This window comes from Pinus tabuliformis, chromosome 2_2, assembly GCF_031772625.1.
Source record: "Pinus tabuliformis cultivar Carrire ecotype Pingquan chromosome 2_2, CPIR1, whole genome shotgun sequence".
Taxonomy (NCBI): Eukaryota; Viridiplantae; Streptophyta; class Pinopsida; order Pinales; family Pinaceae; genus Pinus; species Pinus tabuliformis.
Window position 1 is genome coordinate 910,616,958 of NC_142300.1, and position 27,630 is coordinate 910,644,587.

General features: G+C 39.3%; 1 pseudogene; it reads left to right on the forward strand.

The window, feature by feature from the left end:
* Positions 1-913: 913 nt before the first annotated feature.
* Positions 914-7,261, forward strand: LOC149195979 (serine/threonine-protein kinase PBL27 pseudogene; annotated as a pseudogene).
* The last annotated feature ends 20,369 nt before the right edge of the window (positions 7,262-27,630 follow it).

A 27,630-nucleotide genomic window follows, 5' to 3' on the forward strand; every position in this document is an offset into this window, starting at 1 on the left:
CTACCCCTCTGCCTAGTTTTGTCACTGCTCTAACCAATTTTCACCCACAAGTTTATTAGTTCTAATTAATGCATGTTAAGGAAACATTGGCATATGATGCTTCCTCCAATCTTACACCCATTTCTCTCTTGCATCATGGGATATTTATACATTCAAATAAATATCAGAGGATATGCACCACTGGAAATAAGAGCCACTGGAAACCTTTAGAGGATATGCAGTTTGTGGTCATGGATAGTCTAATCCTCACTATGCTTCATTTTATATGGATGGAGCAGAATGCTAAAAGAATTGGCTGTTGTATGTTCAGTTGACCACCATGCTATGGCTTGCCTTGTTTTATCTATATATATATATATTCAGTTTACCACCATGCTATGGCTTGCCTTGTTTTATCTATATATCTATGTATGTATGTATGTATGTATGTATGTATGTATGTATGTATGTATGTATGTATGCATGTATGTATGTATGTATGCATGCATGTATGTATGTATATGTGTGTGTGTATGTGTGTGTGTGTGTGTGTGTGTGTGTGTGTGTGTGTGTGTGTGTGTGTGTATTGAATATTATTTATATATATGTTTGTAGCCTTTTTAAATTTACGCATGACCACACTAAGCAAAAGGATTTAAATGAACAAAACAAGAGTAGAAAGGCAAAAATATATCACACTCTGCTTTGTTGGCTGCCTGGTTGGCTTTCTTTCCCCTTGAATTATTACTGGATTCTGCTCAGACTGAACTTTTACCTGATCAAAGATATCACTCTGATCTGCTAGCTTGCTTTCTTTCCCCTTGAACTATTATTGGATTTCTTTTTTTCCCCTTGAACTGTTATTGAATTTTCTTGTTTCCCCTTGAACTTGGATTCTGCTCATACTAAGATTAATTGTTAGCTGAGTAGAGAAATGAGTTGTTTTCCATGTTGTGGATCTGCAAAGGATGTAAAAGACATGCAGCACTTGAAAAGGTCCGAACTCAATGATATTAAGAGCAAATATGACCAAGAATACCCTGTTGCATCTTCTAATCAGCTTCCCAAAGCCTCTTCAGATAGATTGAGATCGAAGTCCTCCCATGGGAACAGGCAAGATGAACCTCCCAAGATGGGGGAACCACATATTGTTGCGCAAACATTCATTTTTTGAGAATTGGCTACAGCGACGAATAATTTTTGGCCTGAGTGTCTGTTGGGTGAAGGAGGCTTTGGCAGAGTTTATAAAGGGAGGCTTGAGAGCACTAGTCAAATTGTGGCTATCAAGCAACTCGACAGGAATGGATTGCAGGGAAACAAGGAGTTCCTTGTTGAGGTTTTGATGTTGAGTCTTCTTCATCACCCAAATCTTGTTAACCTTATTAGATATTGCATTGATGGGGATCAAAGGCTTTTGGTATACGAGTACATGCAATTAGGATCATTGGAAAACCATCTCCATGATCTCCCGCCTGATAAGGAGCCATTATATTGGAACACAAGAATGAAAATAGCTTCAGGTGTTGCAAGAGGGTTGGAATATTTGCATGACAAAGCCAACCCTCCAGTCATATATCGTGATTTTAAATCCTCTAATATTTTACTAGATGAGGGATTTCATCTAAAGTTATCAGATTTTGGGCTGGCCAAACTCGGACCTGTTGGAGATAAGACTCACATTTCCACACAAGTAATGGGAACTTATGGATATTGTGCACCAGAGTATGCTATGACAGGCCAGCAAACTGTCAAGTTAGATGTGTACAGTTTCGGAGTGGTCTTGTTAGAGTTAATAACAGGGAGAAAAGCTATTGAGAATTCCCGATCAGGAAAGGAGGCTCCAGAGGAGGTCCCATGAAATCAACGACCCCACCCAACAAAAAACATGAAGAAAATGAAATAAATGAAGAAAAAACTTACCTTAGAGGAGGTCCCATGAAATCAACGACCCCACCCAACAGAAAACTTGAAGAAAATGAAAGAAACGAAGAAAAACCCTACCTCATAGTCAAACATTGTTCACATGTAGAATCGTAATGGCTGATTTCAAATGAAGGCACCAAAATTCAACCTTGTACATTTCCTGCCATCCCAAAATAAAAATAACAATAATATTTGACCAGCTTGCCCCCACCCAATAGAAAATATGAAGAAAATGAAAGAAATGAAGAAAAACCCTACCTCATAGTTAGACATTGTGCACATGCAGAATCAGAAGGTAATTGTTGATTTTAAATAAAGCACCAGAATTCAACTCGGTACATTTCGCGCCATCCCGAAATAAAAATAACTATAATTTTGATAGCCTTGCCCTCCCCGCAATTACACTAATTTGATATGGAAGCCAAGATTTGTAAGTGTTTTCTAAGGTGTGTTTTGAGGAGACAATTAGAACCATATTAGACTACAATGGGTTGTTGCATGGGTTCACCCATAAATATACTCTCTAAGTTAATGATTGCAATATTTATTTATATAAAGTGTTTATGATATATGATTAATGATTTTTTTTTGTTGGAAATAGGAAGAGAAAGATGAGAAAGGCGAGGCATGAGGTTTGTTGTAAATCAATTAAAAGGAAAGGAAAATATCTCCAAATAATAGGATTTTTCAAGTTTCCTCTTTAATAGGACTAAATTTTAGTTGGAGCTAGAGAGTTCACCTCAAAAACATTGATTGTGTACTCTAGAAATAAAGACCTGACATATCCAAGTTAGTCCATTAGATAGATTTGTCTTGGACAAAGGTTGCAAAGGCTAAGTTGCAAACCTCCCCTTTTTAATGTGGGTTTTAAACCTTCCATTTTAGAAAGATAAAAATAAGGTAAAGATCTTAAAAGGAGGTCCTTGATTTTACCAAAACTCAATATCAATGCTTAATCAATGGTGTGATTCTTTCTATTTCGGTTTGGCCTTGAATTTTTGGATCTATCTTTGGGTCTAGTTATCAATCTGTCATTTCATTAATGTGTTAGAAGGTCTTAAGGGCTATAGGGGATAAGATGGTTATTTTCCAATAACCCTCCCTTGAAACCCTATAAAGAGATGGTGTGCCCCAATTGTTGTTGTAATATTTCAACCACAAGCTCTTCCTATCAGAATGCCCCTATAGGGAGGGTATGTAAAGGAAGTGAAAAATAACAAAATTTATTGTTGATTCAAAAGAGGGTTATAGATTGTAGGTGCATCCAGAGATCTCGACAAAGGTGAAGGGGAATGGATTTTACCTCCTATTCCACCATTCGAGGTGCTAAAGGACACTAACTTTAAGGGTCATTGGTGAAAGCTCACAAAGATCTTAACAATGAGAAGGAAGGAGTGATTTAGCATAGGATTGATTCTTCAAAAGTTGACTTTTTGGGTGAGATTTTCCATTAAATGGAAAAAATTGAAGCGCTACCACCTACAAACTAAGTAGAGTATGAGCACATGTTTCCTAATATTCAAAGAGTCTCTTCATCATTTTTCCATGAGATCCATGGCAAGTATGTTCAAGTGTCAATAACTCATGCTAAGATATCATCTTTGATTCATGACACATATACTCCTTCAACTAGTGACGGAGATTCCAACCAATGAGTAGGAAAGGTTGTTCATTTACAAGGTTGGCATCAATCAAGTATTCTCCCTCTCTAGCGAACTCCCAGATGAGGAGTGTGTATAATGGACTTATTATTGTAAACAATTGCAAATATTGGATTATCTTCAAGTTCAAGGGCTTGAAGTGGTTGCCTCAACCTACAACTCTTAAATGGAACTATGTGTTTTTCAGTTAGACCCTTATGGTCATGGAGCTGCAAAAGAGGAAGGTCATATGGCTATTTTTAAGGGTTTGGCCTAAGCTCACTTATATACCAACTTCTTTTGTCAAATGACAAATGTAACTTTGGTTACTATTACAATAAACTAAATTTCTCTCTTCTCACTTGTTTATTCTTGTGTATTATTGATCCCAAAAAAATAGATAATGTGATAAGTAACCTCTACTTGAAGGGTTTGTAGCAATTCTTCAATATTGTAAAAGTCTACAATGTTTATTTTTGACTAACTTTCTCATGAATGAGGCCTTTCAAGGTATTCTGAACAAATACGTAGAACAGTCATTGCCAATATTATGTGCTCCCTCTTTATTGACATCCATGGAGGAATTTTATTGTTAATAACAAAAGCAGGTCACACTGAGTAAGTAGATTTGAGCTCTCTAAATGGATTGACACCATGAGCTACCAATGAAAGCCTAAGATTATAAAGAAACCAATGACCCCTAAAACACTAGTGAAGTGATGGGATGACACCAAATTCATTCAAGGAATTTAGCTAAGTGTTGTACTCCACTTAGAGTTTCAAGTTGGTAGTTTAATTTTTCCTTGGTTAATGTTTCAAATTATTGATGTCCTCCTACCTATCAGATTGTTAAGTACGTTCTTTATCACATTCCCTAACATGTCCTTTGGGTTGGATTTAGAATGTATCTTGCAATCAATGTATTTTGCCAAAATATTTAGAATTTGAAGCATATTCACTACTATCCTATGACTTGTAATGACTTTATTTCCCCACTCTATAACTTATCTTTGAGAAGGAGTGCCTTGGGTTCTCCCCCACAATTGTGGTTTACTTGGAGTTGATTGGTAATAGATATATAGATAAGAATGGAAGATACATACATGCATATGGAGCTACTAAACTTATAGGGCCCACTTTAGATTTAGGTTCCACATTAGTGATTTGGGGTCTTGTATATTCGATTGGGAGCCCATTTTGATTACATAGCTCCATCCCTTTGATGTTACTCTAGACATTGGAAGCTTTCCAACTATGTGAAAATCACCTCAAATGAAGTTCGTATGTGAAAGTTATGTCTCTTGCAAGTTGACCTACCTTATTGACCACCATGGCAATGAGTGGATGCCATGTCAACCCCCATTACTCACACATGTGGGGGTGTTCCAAAATAGAAACACTAATTGAAGATTGAAGCATGCAAAAACCTTAACCTTGATGTTGAATGACTACAGGTTGTGTTATACTAGGTTACTAGGAAAGGAAGGGGCTCCATTCTTTTGGCATTATTATTATTCCATAGTTGAGGATGGCATCAAAGAATGGGATATCAAGCATAACATAAGAGGAATAATATTTTTGTAGTAATCTTTCATGCCACAATGTCCATGCCCACTCCATAGTGAGTGACCCTTTCTTTGTACTTATATTTCATAATTGAAAAAGAGAGACTAGAGCATATGCCTCACCTTCTAGCTAGGATTTCTCTCGTATTAGGTTTCCCAAGTCATATATTCTATTCATTTGTGTGGATGATTTTTTTATTTGCTTGTTTCTTCCATTTTGATTTCAAATATATCCATAATTTGGAGTGATACACTAGCAATATTTAATCTAAGATCTAAGATAATAAACTACGTAATAAAATATTTCGAAACAATGTAAGAACTTGTCGGGCGAATAAATCGTTCTTGCGGACAAGACCGATCTCCCTAGTATCTAATGATATCTAGCGACAAGCAAACCAAACAACTTCTATCTTTCTCTAAATATGCAATTTATAAATAAAGGACAACAGGTGTTTTAGGCCTACCTCAGGTCCAGTGCTAGTTTGTGGAAGCCACGCTCCATTTGTCCAAATGAACTCCCTTTTAAAGAATCTGCAAACACAAACAAGCACACATATCAAATAGCACCTGCATAGCCAATATAATAAACCATATTTATCATGATGATCAAGGAATTCATGAAATAAACCATAGAAGACAATTTATTGAGAAAAATGAATCTGATTGTATTAACTTTAATCAAAGAAGAACTTTACAACCTTGGTGCCTTGATGATGTACAAGCTCCTCCTAGGGTCTAGCAAGAATCTCCTCTACTTTGACAAGTTTCACTCTCTTCCCAATGAAGCCAAAAGGTATGTAATCTATCCTCTCAAGCTTAACTAGGAAGTCTCAATTCCAACAGCATTTACGCTCAAAAATGTTCAGCGTTCAACCTCCCTAGCAACCAGCCCAATGCCTCAATTTATAGTGCAGAGGAGGGAAGTTACTAGGTCCACCTTCAAAGGGATAGAGCCCTCCTTCAAAGGGATAAGCTCCTCTCATCAAGGGGATAGCTCATTTAGTTATGGGATGCATGAACCACCTAGGAGCGTACCAACCACGTCAAGATTCCTTCTAGAAGCGTCCTGAATTAACCCAAAGTGAGTTTTTAAGAATAAACTTGCGCCTTTTTGACTTTCACAGGGGTCCGCACCCACTCCTTTAGAGACAGAGCGGGCAGGTCCGCAAGTAACATGACCAAGGGGTGCGGGACCACAAGTAATGGTAAGAGAAAGTGCGGAACCAGAGTTTTATAGATTTTCAAAGACTTTCTCTCATTTTTAAAGCTTGACATGAAGAGTTGAGGTTTGAGACTTGCAAAGGAGGACAGTATGAGTGGTGATAGACTCACACTGACTGCAGAAAGTCATGGTGAAAATATTTTGTGTAACAAATTTCCCCCTAAAGTGTGAAGTCTGTAGTAGATGAGGATTTCATTTATCATCTACGAAGAGTGAAGTACTTTATCATTTCAAGGATCATCTTGTGGAGAGCCTGGTTGGAACCTGTAAAAACATTCAATACAACATATATATACATGAGATCATATCATCGCTGAGGTAGGCATTCCCATACTTAGATCAAAACTGACTAGAAAATTGACTAAACTGCTCTGATATAGGAATGATCTTGCAATACATCACAAGTATAGACACATGTAGACACAGTATGGGCGCAGCCATCTGTTTATGAATAGTCCACTGTATAATGAATACAAAATTCCTCGCAACCTGGATGGTGGAAACTAGATCCAGGGTCTTGAATTCTACTTCCCGAAATAGTACAATTCTAACCATGTGAATGAATGTGTCGAAGTCGAACATGGTAGAAACCACTTGATTACCAGTCAATGATGTAAATTGTTAACAAGTGTAAGAGAAACCACCATTAATTTCAATGGTTCTCAAAGTACTCAGTACAATCCATGAAATGTGAATAGATGAGTTGATGTCAAACATGTCACGGAATCCTTTGATCGAAGGTCAATAATGCAACCTATCGTCGAAGGCGAGAAACCTGCCATTGAGGCATGCAGATCCCAAGGTACTGACGATTCCTAGCTCATATTTCTAGATAATGAGCTGAAGTCGATAGAAAGCGATCCGTCATAGGCAAGCCCACAACACGAAATCATAAATCAAGTTTGAAGAAATATAGTTGCAAGGACTGACTCAGGGATGGTCAAGATGGATGACAGATATTCTGCAGACGAATGGTTTATTTGCACTAACCTCTTGAACACATAACGACACTGCAGATGGTTTGGTGACAATTGACCCAAAGCTAATACCCAGAAACCGGATGAAGACTTTCAATATGGTTTGATTAACTGTTAGGCAAAGGATTTCCCAACCCAGGTGAACAAAAAGTGTCGTGTTCAAGAGTGGTTAAATGTTTTTCTGAGACACAAAGTATGACAAGCAGGTTCATTTTCCTCTCTTTTCCCCCACCATTTCTGGCAAGTACCTCTTTATTTTTGACAAGCTTGAGGAGGATAACATTTGCTTGATTATAAGCTCATCCTTCGGATGAGTCCAACTTAGTTTAAATTCGAACTCTAAGAAGGAGTGGTCCGTTCCTGTTTGTAATTGAACAGGTCCTTTACTGTTAAATTTTAACGAGTCCAGTATAGGAGAAACTCGGCGTTTTTCAATTTTAGGGAGTCTAAAAAAACTTAAGAAAACTCCATGGTTGTCCTTTTTCGTAAATTTGTGTCTCCCAAGCCCGAAAAAGTATAAAATAATACTTGAGAGAACCGCTTGACCATTACGATCAAGGAGTACTTTTCATAATTAGTGTCTCTGATCCAAAAAAGTAAAAAACTAATCAATAACACGTCGTTTTATAACCAATATCGAATTTGAAACGACAAAAATCCGGCAATCTTTTCATGTTTTTACGGTCAGAAAAGAGCTGTAAGTGGACCGTCTTTTTAATTCCGTTTTAACGAGCTTAAAAAGAAAAACTCGGCAATCTTTTCATATTTTAGGAGTCAAAAAAGAGCTTAAAGGTGACTCTAATGTTTTTTGTCGAAAATGATCAATTTTGCCTGAAAAATCCGTTATCCTGCACAAAAACTCAAACATTACTCATACTTGTTTAAAATAAATAAAAATGCTTCAAAAGTTACCTCTTTAAAGTGAAAAATAAACAAATTAAAAATTCATTTATTCAAAAAAGCTTATAAAAAGGGCTTTTGTAAATTCATTTTTACTGTTTGACTTCAGAGTGAGAAAGAGAGCTTTTGGGTAAGAAACTTCCCGTGAAGATTGCGGAAAATCCATCTGTTGGAATCGAACACCGTCACCTCCAGGTAATCCATATCACCTTACTCTTGCATTTCAACAGTTTGAAATTTTGTTTTTAGGTTTATATTTTTATTTTTTGGAAAAATTTTGTTTAAATGTCTGCGCGCGGGGGTCTGCAGGCACAGCATGCGAAACCTGCGAACCCCGACTTTTTTGCATGCAGAAAAAAAGTCAGGGGCCTGCACCTGCTGTATAGGCAGAGTGCGGACCTACGCACTGTCTCTAACTTAGAGGGTGCGGTCCCTACGGCATATGTTTTAAAATTCCAAATTTTCCAATATTTGCCCAAAAACTTTGATTTAAGATGTTCTAATCCGCTTTTTCTTTGAATGTAGGGTATACATTATGCTTAGCTGGCGGGAACGGGAGCACGAGGATGTGGATGCTGCCGCACTAAATCATCAACCCTCAATAGATGCATTGAGGGCATGCGGGCTATATAAATTCTGGGCCATACCTGGCATGAGGGCCCAAGTAGACTTTTTGCAGTGGCTGGTGGACAGGTGGAATGTGCAGGACCAGTGTTTCATTATTGGTGGCCACCAGCTCGAAATGGAGCCGGAAGACATTTACTTTTTGACTAGTTTGCCTAAGAGAGGTGAAAAATTGACTCTATTTGGGACTAGGCCAGGTGGCCAGTCTGTCGATAGCCTCCGGCTAAAGTTTTGTAACGACCAAACCAAGGACAAAGGGATTGATATCAAAACCATTTCCCATCCCGAACTCAAAGTGATTACATTTACTGTCACCAAGCTCTGCGGAAGCGCAGCACTACATATGGCCACTGGATCCCAAATGCGGATGGCAGTAGACTGCTTTCGAGGCACCGTCTTCAACTGGTGCGAAGCTGTGTTGGCTAATGTAAAAGGCCAAATGACTAGAGCAAAGAACGGGCAACTGAAAAACTTTGGATATGGTTTCTTAGTTGTGAGATTTGGTCTAGAGAGGGTCCCAATGTTGGTCCCACAGCATCTTTCCATTGAAGCTGGACTTCCCCGAGAGCCCAAACTGATGCGTTGGGTTGCAGTTATGGCCCGTCATCCTGAGGAGGGTTCAGAGGTTGTTTGATTTCCTCCTGAGTATTTTCATTGGTTGGAGAACCAAGTTTTCGCTATTCAGGATTTTCCTTATGCTGGGATGGATTATCGTGGTGACCCAGACATGGCTTTTCCACCAGGAGAGCAATGGGATGACTCAGGTAAAATCATTTTCAACATTTTCTAATTTAATTTTTTTGTTTTTAAATCGTCCCAAAATTGATAGTAAAAAGTTTCAAATGCAGATGTAGGTCCACAGCGACCAGCCACTCTCCGGCCCTATGAGAGGAAACAGCCATCTGCAGCAGCACCAGCCCCACAGGACAAATCTAAAGAGACCCTGGCCGAATTGGAAAACCATCTAGAGTGTTTGACAATAGACATTCCAGAGACTAACATAAATGACATTCCTCTTAGGCTACAGCGCTATGTGATTGGGGTCCCCGGACCTTTCAGGAGGTTCCGTTGTAGGGCAACCCGTACAGTGGTTTCTTATCGTGATCATCACCAATGATAGGATGATCGCCTGTTGTAGACTCATATGACATTTTTGCTTTTGTACTATCATTTTTTGCGATCATAAGGTGTTTTTCAACCTATGATCGAAGACGATGTATATTTGACACACTTCTATGCTATGCTATATCACTATTACCGGCTATCTTGTAAAACATGTTATGGAATGTTTTTAAATTTATTTGTTTGATTATTGCAAATGTCTACTTAACATTCGAGAAGCAATTGCATCTGCTAATGTATTTAAATATCTTGGAATATGCTAATATTCAATATAGTCAAATTCACGTTCCATGAGACGAACTCTCAAAAATAATCTCAATAACACTAGATTTCTAATGGCATAAACTCTATTAAGTTGTAACACAACGAGTTCAGAATCTAACCTCACAATCAAACTCCGAATCCCAAATGAAATGGATTCAGATAATAACTCAATCACTGCACTATACTCTGCAATGTTGTTCGTTGTTTGACCGAGGCTTACCCCATGCATAGATACCAACTCATCAGAGGGTGAATAGATAACCCAAGCTGCGGAAGAAATTTTCTGTGTATTACGACAAGCACCATCAGCAAAACCAATGTATGTTTGGAGAGACGTCGACATCTGCAATATCAAGAGTAAAATCAAGATAAGCAGGAATAATGACAAAAACACTCTCTAAACTAAGCACACTTTTCTAATCTAAAACACACCAGCTAGAAATAAAACTAACCTAACTAAAATCTCCACACCCAGATTTAAGCATAATATCTCTTCAGGTAAAGACCATTTCTGGGTTTACCTAAAGAGACTCCGTCAAAGTCCACCAATTCATAGGCCCCTTTTGCCAGCTTTCATTTAACAACATAAGGACCAGGCCACATGGGTACAAATTTTCCAGCGCCTAACTTATCATTTGCTTGGTCGTACAGTAAGACTAGGTCTCCTTCTGAAAATTTACGAGGTGTAACATTTTGATCATACTGAGCTTTAATACGTTTGGCATGAGTTTCAATTACTAGTGCAGCATCACGTCGATTCTCATCTAGCTGAGCCAAGTACAAAAAACGTTTCTCCTCTTCGGAAGTGGCTGGAAGTAATTCTATGGCCATTTGCAATGACAGGATTTCACATTCAATGCGTAACACAGCTTCCAAAGCGCAAACTAGTTAGAAAGGAGTGAAACCGGTTGATGTTTTTACTGAGGTTCGATACGCCCAAAGCGCTGAAAATAACATGTTATGCCAATTCAACCTATGAATCCCAATGATTCGTCTGATCATAATGACTAAAACTTTGTTGATGGCTTCAACCAGACCATTAACCTATGGATAATATGGAGTTGAACTATCGTGACGCAGGCCAAGTTGGTCTGTTAGTTCAGTCATCATAATATTTCGAAAATGACGCCCATGATCAGTGATAATCGCTTGTGGAACATCAAACCTAGCAATTATATGATTGAAAACGGAAATCGCAGCAGTTTTGCCGTCTGCCGAAAATGTAGGCATCGCCTCGGCCCACTTGGTAAAATAATCTACCGTAAGGATGATATACGCATGCCCCTCAGCCGAGTGAGGGTTACATGTAATAAAATCATACCCCATTTCGCAAAAGGACCGACGGCAATTATAGGGTGGAGAGGCGCAGGTGGAGCGCGCATCTTTCGATCAAAAATTTCGCAGTTGTGGCATTTTCGGATCGCGTTAATACAATCTTTAAACAAAGACGGCCAGAAATAGCCAGCGCGCAATATCTTTTGGGCTGTGGCAAACACAGACATATGACCGCCACACGCTCCAGAGTGACAGTCATTTAGAACCCTTTCATCTTCCTCATGAATTAAACAACGCCGGAAAACAGAGTCCGTCCCACGACGATAAAGAGTATCTCTAATAATTTTGAATTGTTGGGATTGGAATCGTATTTTCTGACGCTGAGATCTTGAAATTTCAGGCCGAAAGGATTGGGTTTGGAGATAAACGATGATATCTCCATACCATAGATCAAGGGTGCTGATTAGAAACAAGGATTCGTCCGCAATGGGCTCTTCCGCCACAGTTTCAGTATCAGCAAGCGAGAAGTCACACATCAACTCTGCAAAAACTAAAGATTTCTTGGACTTAGATTTTCAAACTCCAAGTCAAATTCCTGCCGGATAACAATCCATTTGGAATACTTGGCCCCTAGCAATTGTTTGGTCAAAATATAGATCATAGGGTTGCAGTCGGAAATTACAGTAGTTTTGCGTAGTAAAATGTAATGACGAAAACGTTGGACAGCTTGAACAGCTGCCAAGGCCAATTTCTCCACATGTGAATACTTTAGTTCAGTTGGATTCAAAGTGCGACTAAGGTAATAAATCACATGTTCACTACCAAATTCATCTTCCTGAACTAACACCATTCCGATGGTGGAATGAGAGGCGACGAGATATAAGAAGTAGTCCTGGTTGTAGTTGGGAGGATGCAATAACGGTGCATGGGTCAATGCGTGTTTTAGTGCATCAAAAGATTTGTCAGCTATCTCATCCCAAAAGAATGGAGTATTCTGTTTCAACAACCGGGTAAAACCTTTTGTTATCTCGGCGTAGTTAGGAATGAATCGACGTAAAAAGTTTGCTTTCCCTTGCAAACTTTGGAGTTGGCGAAGAGTCGAAGGAGGAGGCAATTTGAAAATAGCTTCAACCTTCGAGGGATCGACACGAATGCCGGCTTTCGAAACAACAAATCCCAGTAACCGACCCGTTTCTATACAGAAAACACACTTGTGTGGATTCAACCTAATTCGATAATGCCTACACCTCATAAAGATTGCTCGTAAATGGATGAGATGATCGGCTCGATGTAATGAATGAGCAGGTAAATCATCGAGATAGGGTTGCACAATGTGCTTGATGTCATGAAACGCGTAAGACATGGATCTTTGAAAAGTTGCACCAGCATTCTTGAGCCCAAAAGGTAATTTGCAATAAGCAAATGTTCCCCATGGACAAATGAAAGTCGTTTTTGGTTGATCAACAGGTAGAATGTTGATTTGATTGTAACCCGAAAAACCATCCATAAAGGAGAATATTTCGCTGCCGGCACAATCATCAATGATTTGATCGATATAGGGAGTCAGATAATTGTCTTTTGGACAGGCTCGATTAATATCCCTATAATCGATGCATATTCTTATTGTTCCTTGCTTTTTATTAACAGGAACGATATTCGATACCCAAACATGTCGCGGAATTCTTGAAATAGGGCCTTATATGTTTGAATTTCATCTTCCGTACAAGAGGCACCTATATGAATGTTTTCAACAATTCCAGGCCTAACCGAAATGTCAATAGGAATAGTTTGAGAAATATTTCCCAAATTTAACTCAGAATCAGGATTTTTCAATAGATTTTGAGGTTCCTTGACATAATCAGTTGTAAAAATAGATGAAAAATCATTTTCAAAGTGATTAATCTCAGGTAAAAATGAAGATCTATGATGAAGATCTTCCCATGGTAAATCATCAACAGACAAGATTTCACGAATTTGCTCATCAGTGTGAACAAGTTCGGAAAAAGTTGTTGAATCTGAGTTTGATGTTGAAATTGATTCTTCATGGACCACATTCATTAAGTCAATTTCAGTCGAAGAAGGGTCGGAAAACGACTGTACGGCCTGATACGCAATTTCATAGGGACTCAAAGGCATAGCATCACCAAATTAATCCATCTCAGATTCGGAAGGTACGATCCAAGGATCATCATATACAATAGTGTTTGATGAAATCATATGAATGGTTGCAGTAGAAGGTGATACGTTGGGAGGAGGAAAGGAAAAAGTTCCTAGTAAACCAGAATCTTTAACTAGTCCTACTCCAACATCCCTATAAGGGATAGTTGTTTTGCCTACATGCTGGATACTTTTAAAAGAGGCTGAGTCGGATGAAAAGTATGTTAGCTGGTCTATGGTTACGATCTTTCTATTATGAGGAAACTTTATAAGCCGAAAGATCGATGAAACAATAGCAGTCATAGCATAAGACCAATTACGACCCAAGAGAAGGTTGTAATCTAGAGGGGCATCAACCACTTCCACGTCTAGATTAACAGTTTTGCCTTCAACCCCTATAGGTAAATCCTGTAGAATGCCAAAAGGATGGAACCCACGGCCATCAAAAGCCTTTAGAATCGTCGGGGATTGGTTAAGTGTAGGAGAACCAAGCGATCTCCAACACTGGATCGACATAATACACGTTGAAGCTCCCTCATCAATCACAGTCCTATAGCAAGGTCTATTTTTTACTAACACTGGAATCTGGAAAGCCATTTGATGAGGTAAGTGAGTTGTACTATTTTCTAAATCGAAGATTATAATGTTCGAGTCCTGAATATCAACAGCTCCTATAGTCGACAATATCAATTTACGCTGTGCTGGACATGATTGCAGCACCTCCAAAGCTGACATTGCTGAAGGTGAAATAGCCAAATCTTCAATAATGTTATAGTTCTGAACAGCTCTCACATGTGGATTGAAAGCTGACTTTCGAAGTATACCCTTGGCGGGCGGTTTGATTACTAAGTCTAGGTTAGGTTTCTCGATCTCTAGTGGATCGGGACCGGGAGTTGAAGTTGATGGGTTCGAATTAGAAGATTCTGCTTCCTTACCACCAACAGGACTTTTACTTCCATAATCTTGCGATCGTGTCGCAATCCTAACATGGGACATCATCATTATGGGTTCTTCTGAGGCATTTGAGGAAGAACCTATCATCTTACTATCTTGACTAGGAAAAGGATCCTTCAAAACAGCATGCATTTGAGAACCTCTGACGATTTTCGCAACCTCAGCGCGATGAGGGCAGTCTCTTGTAAAATGCTCTTCGTCACAAATGAGACAAGAATAACGAGGTTTGCGTTTCTCATCAGTAGATTCCGTTTTTTCTAGTTTCTCTTTCGAATTTTTGTCTGATTTATTTTTCTTCTTCCCTTTCTTTTTACCGCCGGATTTTCATTTGGCCATAGATGACTCTACAACATGAATATCGGCAGAAATTTCCACAGAAGAGTCTCCTGTCGGGGAATCTGGTAAAGTTATGATAGGAGAAGAATTCTTGGAAGATTTCTTCTTACTTTTGGTATTAATTGTACCAATCATACCATCAGGGGCATGAGACCCTGAAGGAGCTGCAGTTATTTGATTTTGTTTAGGAAGGTCGGGGATTTTCTTGTGTAACGTACTCGACTGCGTATAAACGAGGTCAAGGTACTGAGCTTGAGAAATTACTTGCTCTTCAATACCAACTCCTGCCTTAGCTACATCCTCAGTGATTTTCGGTAATAATGATTTAACAAACCATTCTGTTAAGATTTGATCCGGAATAAAAACTTTCACTAAACGTCGTCGACGTCTCCATTCATGAATGTGATCTGAAATATAAGTGGACGTTGACTGTTTTAATGAAGTTAATAATTCTGTGCCATTGTCATATCTAACAGGCAACTGAAAATGAGTTAAAAACGAAGTAGCTAACTGACTAAAGTTATAAAAAGTGGCTCGCGGTAACTCAATGTACCACTTGGCCGCAAGACCAATTAGAGTGCATTGAAAAAGCCGTAAACGAATTGAATTGTCTGAAATGGAGTTAGATGCACACCAGAGGTGATAAGTCATCACATGGTTCGACGGATCCTCTCCTGATTTACCTTCAAACTTTGGGATGTCACTGGGCAACTTATTCGGCATTGGCGGCCAAAACGGAAGATAATTAATCGGATCATTTGTAAGGCGCGACAAGTCAGGCAAGTCCAAAGTTGCAATGAACAGTAACTGACGATTAGGGTCTCGAAAACCCTGGGTCATGAGACCAGCCCCAGGAGGAGGATATCCAGGATAACTAGGAATTGGAATTGCATTTGGGATATTATATCGTCCCGGAAAACCAGGATTAACCGGACCGTACTGGGGTTGTTGAGGTTGTTGATAAGTATATCCAGGGTACAGTTGATACTGATACACTGGGTTCTGCACAGCAGGACCGAATTGGTATTGTCCCTGGTACGATTGATAAGTAAATTTAGGTTGACTTGTGACAATCATACTTGGACCAGGTTGTCCTACAGGCATTTGAATCGAAGTCTGAATCATGGATCCAGACTGAGGTAAAGATACTTGAGGAATTGATGCAGGAACAGTAGAAACTAGAGTTGTCGATGCTCCGGAAGTAGGTGGGGTAGATGGAACAGATGTTGCAGTAGTTGCCACAGTCGTTTGAGGCGGAGTTCGAGGCGAACTAGGCCCAGGCTTAGAAACTACAGAAGGTGCAGAAGTTTGAATAGTAGGTTGGACAGGTTGCTGGGTTGAACCAGAAACCAAGGGTTGTCCAGATTGAGATGACAAATGCACGTTCAGTTGCAAGATCTGTTGGGATTGAGATGGATCCCACACTAATTTCATTCTAGGGTATGGACCCATAGAAGGTTGATCATATTGAGGACCATAACCGGGTTGAGGGTAGGGTTGATAATTCAAATGTACATTTCTAGTTCCTTGGACAAATGATTAACCTGAAGGTGGTTGGAAACCTTGGGTTGGGTACTGACCTTAAAGTTGATAACCTTGAGGCACGTACTGATACTGGAGTTGACCTTGAGGTACATATTGATACTGGGGTTGACCTTGAGGTACATACTGAGTCTGGGGTTGACCTTGAGGAATGTACTGTCCCGAAGGTATGTATTGTCCTTGAGGTTTCCCCCCAGGCGGTAATTAGGTACCTTGAGGTTGCCCCCCAGGCGATAATTGAGGACCTTGAGGCTGCCCCCCAAGCGGTAACTGGCCACCTTGAGGTTGCAGATTTGGAATGGTACCTGACATCATAAGAATATCTTCTACACTCAACGGCTAAGTTCCTTATTACCAGTTAATAACCCTTGTTCAACAGGTTGAGGAGATGCTCCCAAAAAAATACCAGTAAGTGACTGATACCCAGAGGGAACAGAAGGACCGCCATATAAAAATGTTTCTGGAGATTGAGAAAACATGGATGACTGTCTTGACATATTCAAAGGACGATAATAACCCCTAGGTGTTGGATGAAAAGGAATGCGAGGTGGTGAAAAACTTAGTCCCGGGTTTTCCAAAAAATTGGTCAATGAAAGATACCAAGCATCCCTCCTAGGTGGACTGTAAAAGATTGATTCACGCTCCCTAAGTTCTATATCTGGTTGATTTTCAGGGATAGGTATACCTTCTTCCGGAGTAACAAGTTCTTCAATAGCAATAAGTCCAGAAGGAAGATTTTGGGTAATGACTCTTTCTACCCTGGGTGAACCAGGACCACTGGAAGTTGGAAAGGAAAATCCTGATGATGGAGTAGCAGCAGGTTCAGTTCCAGGTTCAGAAATTTCAGGTTCCTCGGCTAATTCACTAGTAGAAGAAAAACTACCAGTAACTTCGGAAAATGAAACAGGTTCAATAATATACTCTGGTGCTTGAACTTGATAATCAGGATGTGCAACTAAAGAAGATTCTCCTTCTTCAGGTGACCCAACTCTACTGTCACTAGGAGTTACAAGGGCTCATAGCCCTTCAAGCTGGCTTGGTGAAAACTCAGGAGGCTGGCCCCGAAGTCTACGGGACTGCCTCGGTAATTCAGCCACGATTAAAAAATTTAATTACTTCACACGCAAACAAAGAAAAATATCAATGAAAACCACCTAAAGTCTCTAAAGAACCAAACAATTTTGAATCACACGCCTAAAGAATCTAGGAGGTCAAACCACACACAAACAGTAACTTTCGGTACTGAAAACACTAGTTGGTGATGAAATCCAACGTCGCAGAATTCAATACAGAAATGGCGGTTGGAACAGTTACCCTGACAACCTGCTTAATGAATATACTGGCACAAGTTTCTCCACTAAACCGTCTCGAGTAAAGAGAACCCGCAAAAAATCCAACTGAGTCTAGTCGACATCTGCTCTAGGTACAGTGGGATCTTCCCTCCACCGTCACCTTAGGAAAGAATCCTATAAAATATGGTCACTACGGTTACCAACGAAAACAAATATACCTGGGGGAACAGTCTGTGATCCGATACACACGCAAGGGCAGAGTAGCAAGCTCAATCCCCTTGAAGGCTCCTTGACATAATCCAAGGTTTACCAACAAGTGACCCCAGGCTCCTAGACAATGGTTAATCCGAGGTTTACCGTTTTTAATACGTGTATATCTGCTATCGTTCCAAATGAGGAAGGATTGATTACCCCACTGGTTCGGATATGACCTCGTGCTTGACTCCTTTAAGAGGAGCTTCCCAAAGCATAGATGTAACAATTGGAATTTATCTCCTACCGCAAGATACAGCTACTTGTTTGTTTTACTATCTTGGAGAGTTAATTACTTCCTACTCCAAGATACTAGCCTAAGCTATGTTGGTGATAAAGAGCCCTAGAAATAAAAATATTACTAAATAGATTTTACTTTAAGCGTTATTTTTATTGGTTTTTTCTTAAGTCAAAAGGTGCGGAGATGAAACTTTATGGTGTGAAGACTCGACTCCAAAACACTAAAAATGCACTTAAGATGGTAAACAATCATTTTCCTTCAATGAATTTCTAGCTAAAGAAAGAGTTGAGAATGCAATTGCTTGAAAAACAAATCTTTCCTTAACAAACAAATAAAAAGAACTTTTTTGTCTTTTTCAATTAACTCAAAAACGAGACCACTAATTATGCTCACGAAAAAATCCTTTTTTCTTCAACAATCAAAAACTACAGAAAACAAACTTTTCAAAAGAGATTTTTTTTTTTAATTTTTATAAAACACTCAAAACTATTGAAAAATCTAATCTTGAGATCTATAAATTCTAAAAAACTAATTGAAGTAAAAGCTTACAAGATTTCTTTTCAAGGATATTTTACTTAGTTATGAGCAAACTAAGGACTAATTTGTCTAGAATCACAAATTAATCAAAAAACAACCAGCTTTTGTTTTCTTTTTAAAAAATGAAATCCAAAACTTTCAAAACAAGTTCTTTCGAAGCTTCGCAAAGAGAAAAACAAGATGTATTCCTCAACAAAGGCAGATTTTACAAATCGGTCAGACTCATAAGAAGACCAGCAAAAACCAGGGTGATCTGAGGTTTCTAAGGCCTCTAAGCTCTGAGTTACTACAAAGACCAAACAAAAATCAAGCCAGGCACACAAAGCTTCTAGAAATTCACCTAAAACCTAAATGCCAATGGAATTAACCTACGAAAAGTTTCTGACAAGACACGTGCAGATTTGGGCAGAGGCTAAAACATATAAACAAATCCTAAGCTTAACTGAATGAAAATATTTTAAGTTTTTCAAAATTTTGACAGGGTCCGCAGGCCCCTGGTATAACCAGGCGCGGTACCGCACTATGTAGTAAAGGAACAGTGCGGGTATGTCCGCACTGTGTTACAAACAGCAGGTGTGGTCCACTCTCAAAAATATGAAAAAACAAAAAACAATTCAAAATCTATAAACCTACCCAATCCCACACAGCAAGCAAAAACCAGAAACAAAGAAACAGTTTCTCAAGTCAAAGTAAAAGCAAAGGCAAAAACCAAAAATTCAAGTCCCCAGTGGAGTCACCATTTTGTCGGGCGGATAAATCGTTCTTGCGGACAAGACCGATCTCCCTAGTATCTAATGATATCTAGCGACAAGCAAACCAAACAACTTCTCTATTTCTCTAAATATGCAATTTATAAATAAAGGCCAACAGGTGTTTTAGGCCTACCTCAGGTCCAGTGCTAGTTTGTGAAAGCCACGCTCCATTTGTCCAAATGAGCTCCCTTTCAAAGAATCTGCAAACACAAACAAGCACACATATCAAATAGCACCTGCATAGCCAATATAATAAACCATATTTATCATGATGATCAAGGAATTCATGAAATAAACCATAGAAGACGATTTATTGAGAAAAATGAATCTGATTGTATTAACTTTAATCAAAGAAGAACTTTACAACCTTGGTGCCTTGATGTTGTACAAGCTCCTCCTAGGGTCCAGCAAGAATCTCCTCTACTTTGACAAGTTTCACTCTCTTCCCAATGAAGCCAAAAGGTATGTAATCTCTCCTCTCAAGCTTAACTAGGAAGTCTCAATTCCAACAGCATTTACCCTCAAAAATGTTCAGCGTTCAACCGCTCTAGCAACCAGCCCAATGACTCAATTTATAGCGCAGAGGAGGGAAGTTACTAGGTCCACCTTCAAAGGGATAGAGCCCTCCTTCAAAGGGATAAGCTCCTCTCATCAAGGGGTTAGCTCCTTTAGTTATGGGATGCATGAACCACCTAGGAGTGAACCAACCACGTCAATATTCCTTCTAGAAGCGTCCAAAATTAATCCAAAGTGAGATTTTAAGAATAAACTTGTGCCTTTTTGACTTTCCCAGGGGTCCGCACCCACTCCTTTAGAGACAGAGCGAGCAGGTCCGCAGGTAACATGACCAAGGGGTGTGGGACCGCAGGTAATGGTAAGAGAAAGTGCGGAACCAGAGTTTTATAGATTTTCAAAGACTTTTTCTCATTTTTAAAGCTTGACATGAAGAGCTGAGGTTTGAGACTTGCAAAGGAGGACAGTATGAGTGGTGATAGACTCACACTGACTGCAGAAAGTCATAGTGACAATATTTTGTGTAACAGATTGCCCCCTAAAATGTGAAGTCTGTAGTAGATGAGGATTTCATTTATCATCTAGGAAGAGTGAAATACTTTATCATTTCGAGGATCATCTTGTGGAGAGCCTGGTTGGAACCTGTAAAAACATTCAATACAAAATATATATATGAGATCATATCATCGCTGAGGTAGGCATTCCCATACTCAGATCAAAACTGACTAGAAAACTGACTAAACTGCTCTGATATAGGAATGATCTTGCAATACATCACAAGTATAGACACATGTAGACACAGTATGGGCGCAGCCATCTGTTTATGAATAGTTCACTGTATAATGAATACAAAATTCCTCGCAACTTGGATGGTGGAAACTAGATCCAGGGTCTTGATTTCTACTTCCCGAAATAGTACGATTCTAACCATGTGAATGAACGTGTCGAAGTCTAACATGGTAGAAACCACTTGATTACCAGTCAATGATGTAAACTGTTAACAAGTGTGAGAGAAACCACCATTAATTTCAATGGTTCTCAAAGTACTCAGTACAATCCATGAAATGTGAATAGATGAGTTGATGTTGAACATGTCATGGAATCCTTTGATCGAAGGTCAATAATGCAACCTATCGTCGAAGGCGAGAAACCTGCCATTGAGGCATGCAGATCCCAAGGTACTGACGATTCCTAGATCATCTTTCTAGATAATGAGCTAAAGTCGATAGGAAGCGATCCGTCATAGGAAAGCCCACAACACGAAATCATAGATCAAGTTTGAATAAATATAGTTGCAAGGACTGACTCAGGGATGGTTAAGATGGATGACAGATATTTTGCAGATGAATGGTTTATTTGCACTAACCTCTTGAACACATAACGACACTGCAGATGGTTTGGTGACAATTGACCCAAAGCTAATACCCAGAAACCGACTGAAGACTTTCAATATGGTTTGATTAACTGTTAGGCAAAGGATTTCCCAACCCAGGTGAACAAAAAGTGTCATGTTCAAGAGTGGTTAAATGTTTTTCTGAGACACAAAGTATGACAAGCAGGTTCATTTTCCTATCTTTTCCCCCACAATTTCTGGCAAGTACCTCTTTATTTTTGACAAGCTTGAGGAGGATAACATTTTCTTGATTATAAGCTCATCCTTCGGATGAGTCCAACTTATTTTAAATTCGAACCCTAAGAAGGAGTGGTCTATTCCTGTTTGTAATTGAATAGGTCCTTTACTGTTAAATTTTAACGAGTCCAATATAGGAGAAACGCGGCGTTTTTCAATTTTAGGGAGTCTGAAAAAAACTTAAGAAAACTCCATGGTTGTCCTTTTTCGTAAATTTGTGTCTCCCAAGCCTGAAAAAGTATAAAATAATACTTGAGAGAACCGCTTGACCATTACGATCAAGGAGTACTTTTCATAATTAGTGTCTCTGATCCGAAAAAGTAAAAAAGTAATCAATGACATGTCGTTTTATAACCAATATCGAATTTGAAACGACAAAAATCTGGCAATCTTTTCATATTTTTACGGTCAGAAAAGAGCTGTAAGTGGACCGTCTTTTTAATTCCTTTTTAACGAGCTTAAAATGAAAAACTCGGCAATCTTTTCATATTTTAGGAGTCAGAAAAGAGCTTAAAGGTGACTCTAATGTTTTTTGTCGAAAATGATCAATTTTGCCTGCAAAATCCGTTATCCTACACAAAAACTCAAACATTACTCATACCTATTTAAAATAAATAAAAATGCTTCAAAAGTTACCTCTTTAAAGTGAAAAATAAACAAATTAAAAATTCATTTATTCAAAAAAGCTTATAAAAATGGCTTTTGTAAATTCATTTTTATCGTTTGACTTCAGAGTGAGAAAGAGAGCTTTTGGGTAAGAAACTTCCCGTGAAGATTGCGGAAAATCTGTCCATTGGAATCGAACACCGTCACCTCTAGGTAATCCACATCACCTTACTCTTGCATTTCAACCGTTTGAAATTTTGTTTCTAGGTTTATATTTTGATTTTTTGGAAAAAAAATTGTTTAAAGGTCCGTGCACGCGGGTCCACAGGCGCAGCGTGCGAAACCTGCGGACCCCGACTTTTCCGAATGCAGAAAAAAATCAAGGGCCTGCACCTACTGTATAGACAGAGTGCGGACCTACGCACTGTCTCTAACTTAGAGGGTGCGGTCCCCGCGGCATATGTTTTAAAATTCCAAATTTTCCAATATTTGCCTAAAAACTTTGATTTAAGATGTTGTAATCCGCTTTTTCTTTGAATGTAGGGTATACATTATGCTTAGCTGGCGGGAACGGGAGCACAAGGATGTGGATGTTGCCGCACTAAATCATCAACCCTCAATAGACGCATTGAGGGCATGCGGGCTATATAAATTCTAGGCCATACCTGGCATGAGGGCTCAAGTAGACCTTTTGCAGTCGCTGGTGGACAGGTGGAATGTGTAGGACCAGTGTTTCATTATTGGTGGCCACCAGCTCGAATTGGAGCCGGAAGACATTTACTTTTTGACTAGTTTTCCTAAGAGAGGTGAATAATTGACTCTATTCGGGACTAGGCCAGGTGGCCAGTCTGTCGATAGCCTCCGGCTAGAGTTTTGTAACGACCAAACCAAGGACAAAGGGATTGATATCAAAACCATTTCCCGTCCTGAACTCAAAGTGATTGCATTTACTGTCACCAGGCTCTGCGGAAGCGTAGCACTACATATGGCCACTGGATCCCAAATGCGGATGGCAGTAGACTGCTTTCGAGGCACCGTCTTCAACTGGTGCGAAGCTGTGTTGGCTAATGTAAAAGGCCAACTGACTAGAGCAAAGAACGGACAACTGAAAAACTTTGGATATGGTTTCTTAGTTGTGAGATTTGGTCTAGAGAGGGTCCCAATGTTGGTCCCACAGCATCTTTTCGTTGAAGTTGGACTTCCCCGAGAGCCCAAACAGATGCGTTGGGTTGCAGTTATGGTCTGTCATCCTAAGGAGGGTTCAGAGGTTGTTCGATTTCCTCCTAAGTATTTTCATTGGTTGGAGAACCAAGTTTTCGCTATTCAGGATTTTCCTTATGCTGGGATGGATTATCGTGGTGACCCAAACATGGCTCTTCCACCAGGAGAGCAATGGGATGACTCAGGTAAAATCATTTTCAACATTTTCTAATTTAATTTTTTTTGTTTTAAATCGTCCCAAAATTGATAGTAAAAAGTTTCAAATGCAGATGTAGGTCCACGGCGACCAGCCACTCTCCGACCCTATGAGAGGAAACAACCAGCTACAGCAGCACCAGCCCCACAGGACAAATCTACAGAGACCCTGGCCGAATTGGAAAACCATCTAGAGTGTTTGACAGCAAACATTCCAGAGACTGACATAGATGACATTCCTCTTAGGCTACAAAGTATGCCAATTCGACCTATGAACCCCAATGATTCGTCGGATCATAATGACTAGAACTTTGTTGATGGCTTCAACCAGACCATTAGCCTGTGGATAATATGGAGTTGAACTATTATGACGCAGGCCAAGTTGGTCTATTAGTTCAATCATCATAATATTTCAAAAATGACGCCCATGATCAGTGATAATCGCTTGTGGAACACCGAACCTAGCATTTATATGATTGAAAATGAAAATCGCAACAGTTTTGCCATCTACTGAAAATGTAGGCATCGCCTCGGCCCACTTGGTAAAATAATCTACCGCAAGGATGATATACGCATGCCCCCCGGCCGAGTGAGGGTTACATGTAATAAAAACGATACCCCATTTCGCAAAAGGACCGACGGCAATTATAGGGTGGAGAGGAGCAGGTGGAGCGCGCATCTTTCGATCAAAAATTTCGCAGTTGTGGCATTTTTGGACCGCGTTAATACAGTCTTTAAACAAAAACGGCCAGAAATAGCCAGCGCGCAATATCTTTTGGGTTGTGGCAAACCCAGACATGTGACCGCCACACGCTCCAGAGTGACAGTCATTTAGAACCCTTTCAGCTTCCTCATGAATTAAACAACGCCGGAAAACAGAGTCTGTCCCACGACGATAAAGAGTATCTCTAATAATTTCGAATTGTTGGGATTGGAATCGTATTTTCCGATGCTGAGATCTTGAAATTTCAGGCCGAAAGGATTGGGTTTGGAGATAAACGATGATATCTCCATACCATAGATCAAGAGTGCTGATTAGAAACAAGGATTCGTCCGCAATGGGCTCTTCCGCCACAGTTTTAGTATCAGCACACCAGAAGTCACACATCAACTCCACAAAAACTAAAGATTTCTTTGACTTAGATTTTTCAAACTCCAAGTCAAATTTTTGCAGGATAACAATCCATTTGGAATAGTTGCCCCCTAGCAATTGTTTGGTCAAAATATAGATCATAGGGTTGCAGTCGGAAATTACAGTAGTTTTGCGTAGTAAAATGTAATGACGAAAACGTTGGACAGCTTGAACAGCTGCCAAGGCCAATTTCTCCACATGTGAATATTTTAGTTCAGTTGGATTCAAAGTGCAACTAAGGTAATAAATCACATGTTCACTACCAAATTCATCTTCCTGAACTAACACCATTCCGATGGTGCAACGAGAGGTGGCGAGATATAAGAAGTAGTCCTGGTTGTAGTTGGGAGGATGCAATAACGGTGCATGGGTCAATGCGTGTTTTAGTGCATCAAAAGATTTGTCAGCTATCTCATCCCAAAAGAATGGAGTATTCTGTTTCAACAACCGAGTAAAACCCTTTGTTATCTCGGCGTAGTTAGGAATGAATCGACGTAAAAAGTTTGCTTTCCCTTGCAAACTTTGGAGTTGGCGAAGAGTCGCAGGAGGAGGCAATTTGACAATAGCTTCAACCTTCGAGGGATCGACACGAATGCCGGCTTTCGAAACAACAAATCCCAATAACCGACCTGTTTCTATACAGAAAACACACTTGTGTGGATTCAACCTAATTCGGTAATGCCTACACCTCATAAAGATTGCTCGTAAATGGATGAGATGATCGACTCGATGTAATGAATGAGCAGGTAAATCATCGAGATAGGGTTTCACAATGTGCTTGATGTCATGAAATGCGTAAGACATAGCTCTTTGAAAAGTTGCACCGGCGTTCGTGAGCCCAAAAGGTAATTTGCAATAAGCAAATGTTCCCCATGGAAAAATGAAAGCCGTTTTTGGTTGATGAAATCCAACGTCGCAGAATTCAATACAGAAATGGCGGTTGGAACAGTTACCCTGACAACCTGCTTAATGAATAGACTGGCACAAGTTTCTCCACTAAACCGTCTCGAGTGAAGAGAACCCCCCAGAAAATCCAAGTGAGTCTAGTCGACGTCTGCTCTAGGTACAGTGGGATCTTCCCTCCACCGTCACCTTAGGAAAGAATCCTATAGAATATGGTCACTATGGTTACCAACGAAAACAAATATACCTGGGGGAATAGTCTGTGATCCGATACACACGCAAGGGCAGAGTAGCAAGCTCAATCCCCTTGAAGGCTCCTTGACATAATCCAAGGTTTACCAACAAGTGACCCCAGGCTCCTAGACAATGGTTAATCCGAGGTTTGCCGTTTTTAATACGTGTATATATGTTATCGTTCCAAATGAGGAAGGATTGATTACCCCACTGGTTCGGATATGACCTCGTGCTTGACTCCTTTAAGAGGAGCTTCCCAAAGCATAGATGTAACAATTGGAATTTATCTCCTACCGCAAGATACAGCTACTTGTTTGTTTTACTATCTTGGAGAGTTAATTACTCCCTACTCCAAGATACTAGCCTAAGCTATGTTGGTGATAAAGAGCCCTAGAAATAAAAAGATTACTAAATAGATTTTACTTTAAGCGTTATTTTTATTGGTTTTTTCTTAAGTCAAAAGGTGCGGAGATGAAACTTTATGGTGTGAAGACTCGACTCCAAAACACTAAAAATGCACTTAAGATGGTAAACAATCATTTTCCTTCAATGAATTTCTAGCTAAAGAAAGAGTTGAGAATGCAATTGCTTGAAAAACAAATCTTTCCTTAACAAACAAATAAAAAGAAGAACTTTTTTGTCTTTTTCAATTAACTCAAAAACGAGACCACTAATTATGCTCACGAAAAAATCATTTTTTCTTCAACAATCAAAAACTACAAAAAACAAACTTTTCAAAAGAGATTCTTTTTTTTTAATTTTTATAAAACACTCAAAACTATTGAAAAATCTAATCTTGAGATCTATAAATTCTAAAAAACTAATTGAAGTAAAAGCTTACAAGATTTCTTTTCAAGGATGTTTTACTTAGTTATGAGCAAACTAAGGACTAATTTGTCCAGAATCACAAATTAATCAAAAAACAACCAGCTTTTGTTTTCTTTTTAAAAAATGAAATCCAAAACTTTCAAAACAAGTTCTTTCGAAGCTTCGCAAAGAGAAAAACAAGATGTATTCCTCAACAAAGGCAGATTTTACAAATCGGTCAGACTCATAAGAAGACCAGCAAAAACCAGGGTGATCTGAGATTTCTAAGGCCTCTAAGCTCTGAGTTACTACAAAAACCAAACAAAAATCAAGCCAGGCACACAAAGCTTCTAGAAATTCACCTAAAACCTAAATGCCAATGGAATTAACCTACGAAATGTTTCCGACAAGACACGTGCAGTTTTGGGTAGAGGCTAAAACATATAAACAAATCCTAAGCTTAACTGAATGAAAATATTTTAAGTTTTTCAAAATTTTGACAGGGTCCGCAGGCCCCTGGTATAACCAGGCGCGGTACCGCACTATGTAGTAAAGGAACAGTGCGGGTATGTTCGCACTGTGTTACAAACAGCAGGTGTGGTCCACTCTCAAAAATATGAAAAAACAAAAAATAATTCAAAATCTATAAACCTACCCAATCCCACATAGCAAGCAAAAGCCAGAAACAAAGAAACAGTTTCTCAAGTCAAAGTAAAAGCAAAGGCAAAAACCAAAAATTCAAGTCCCCAGTGGAGTCACCATTTTGTCGGGCGGATAAATCGTTCTTGCGGACAAGACCGATCTCCCTAGTATCTAATGATATCTAGCGACA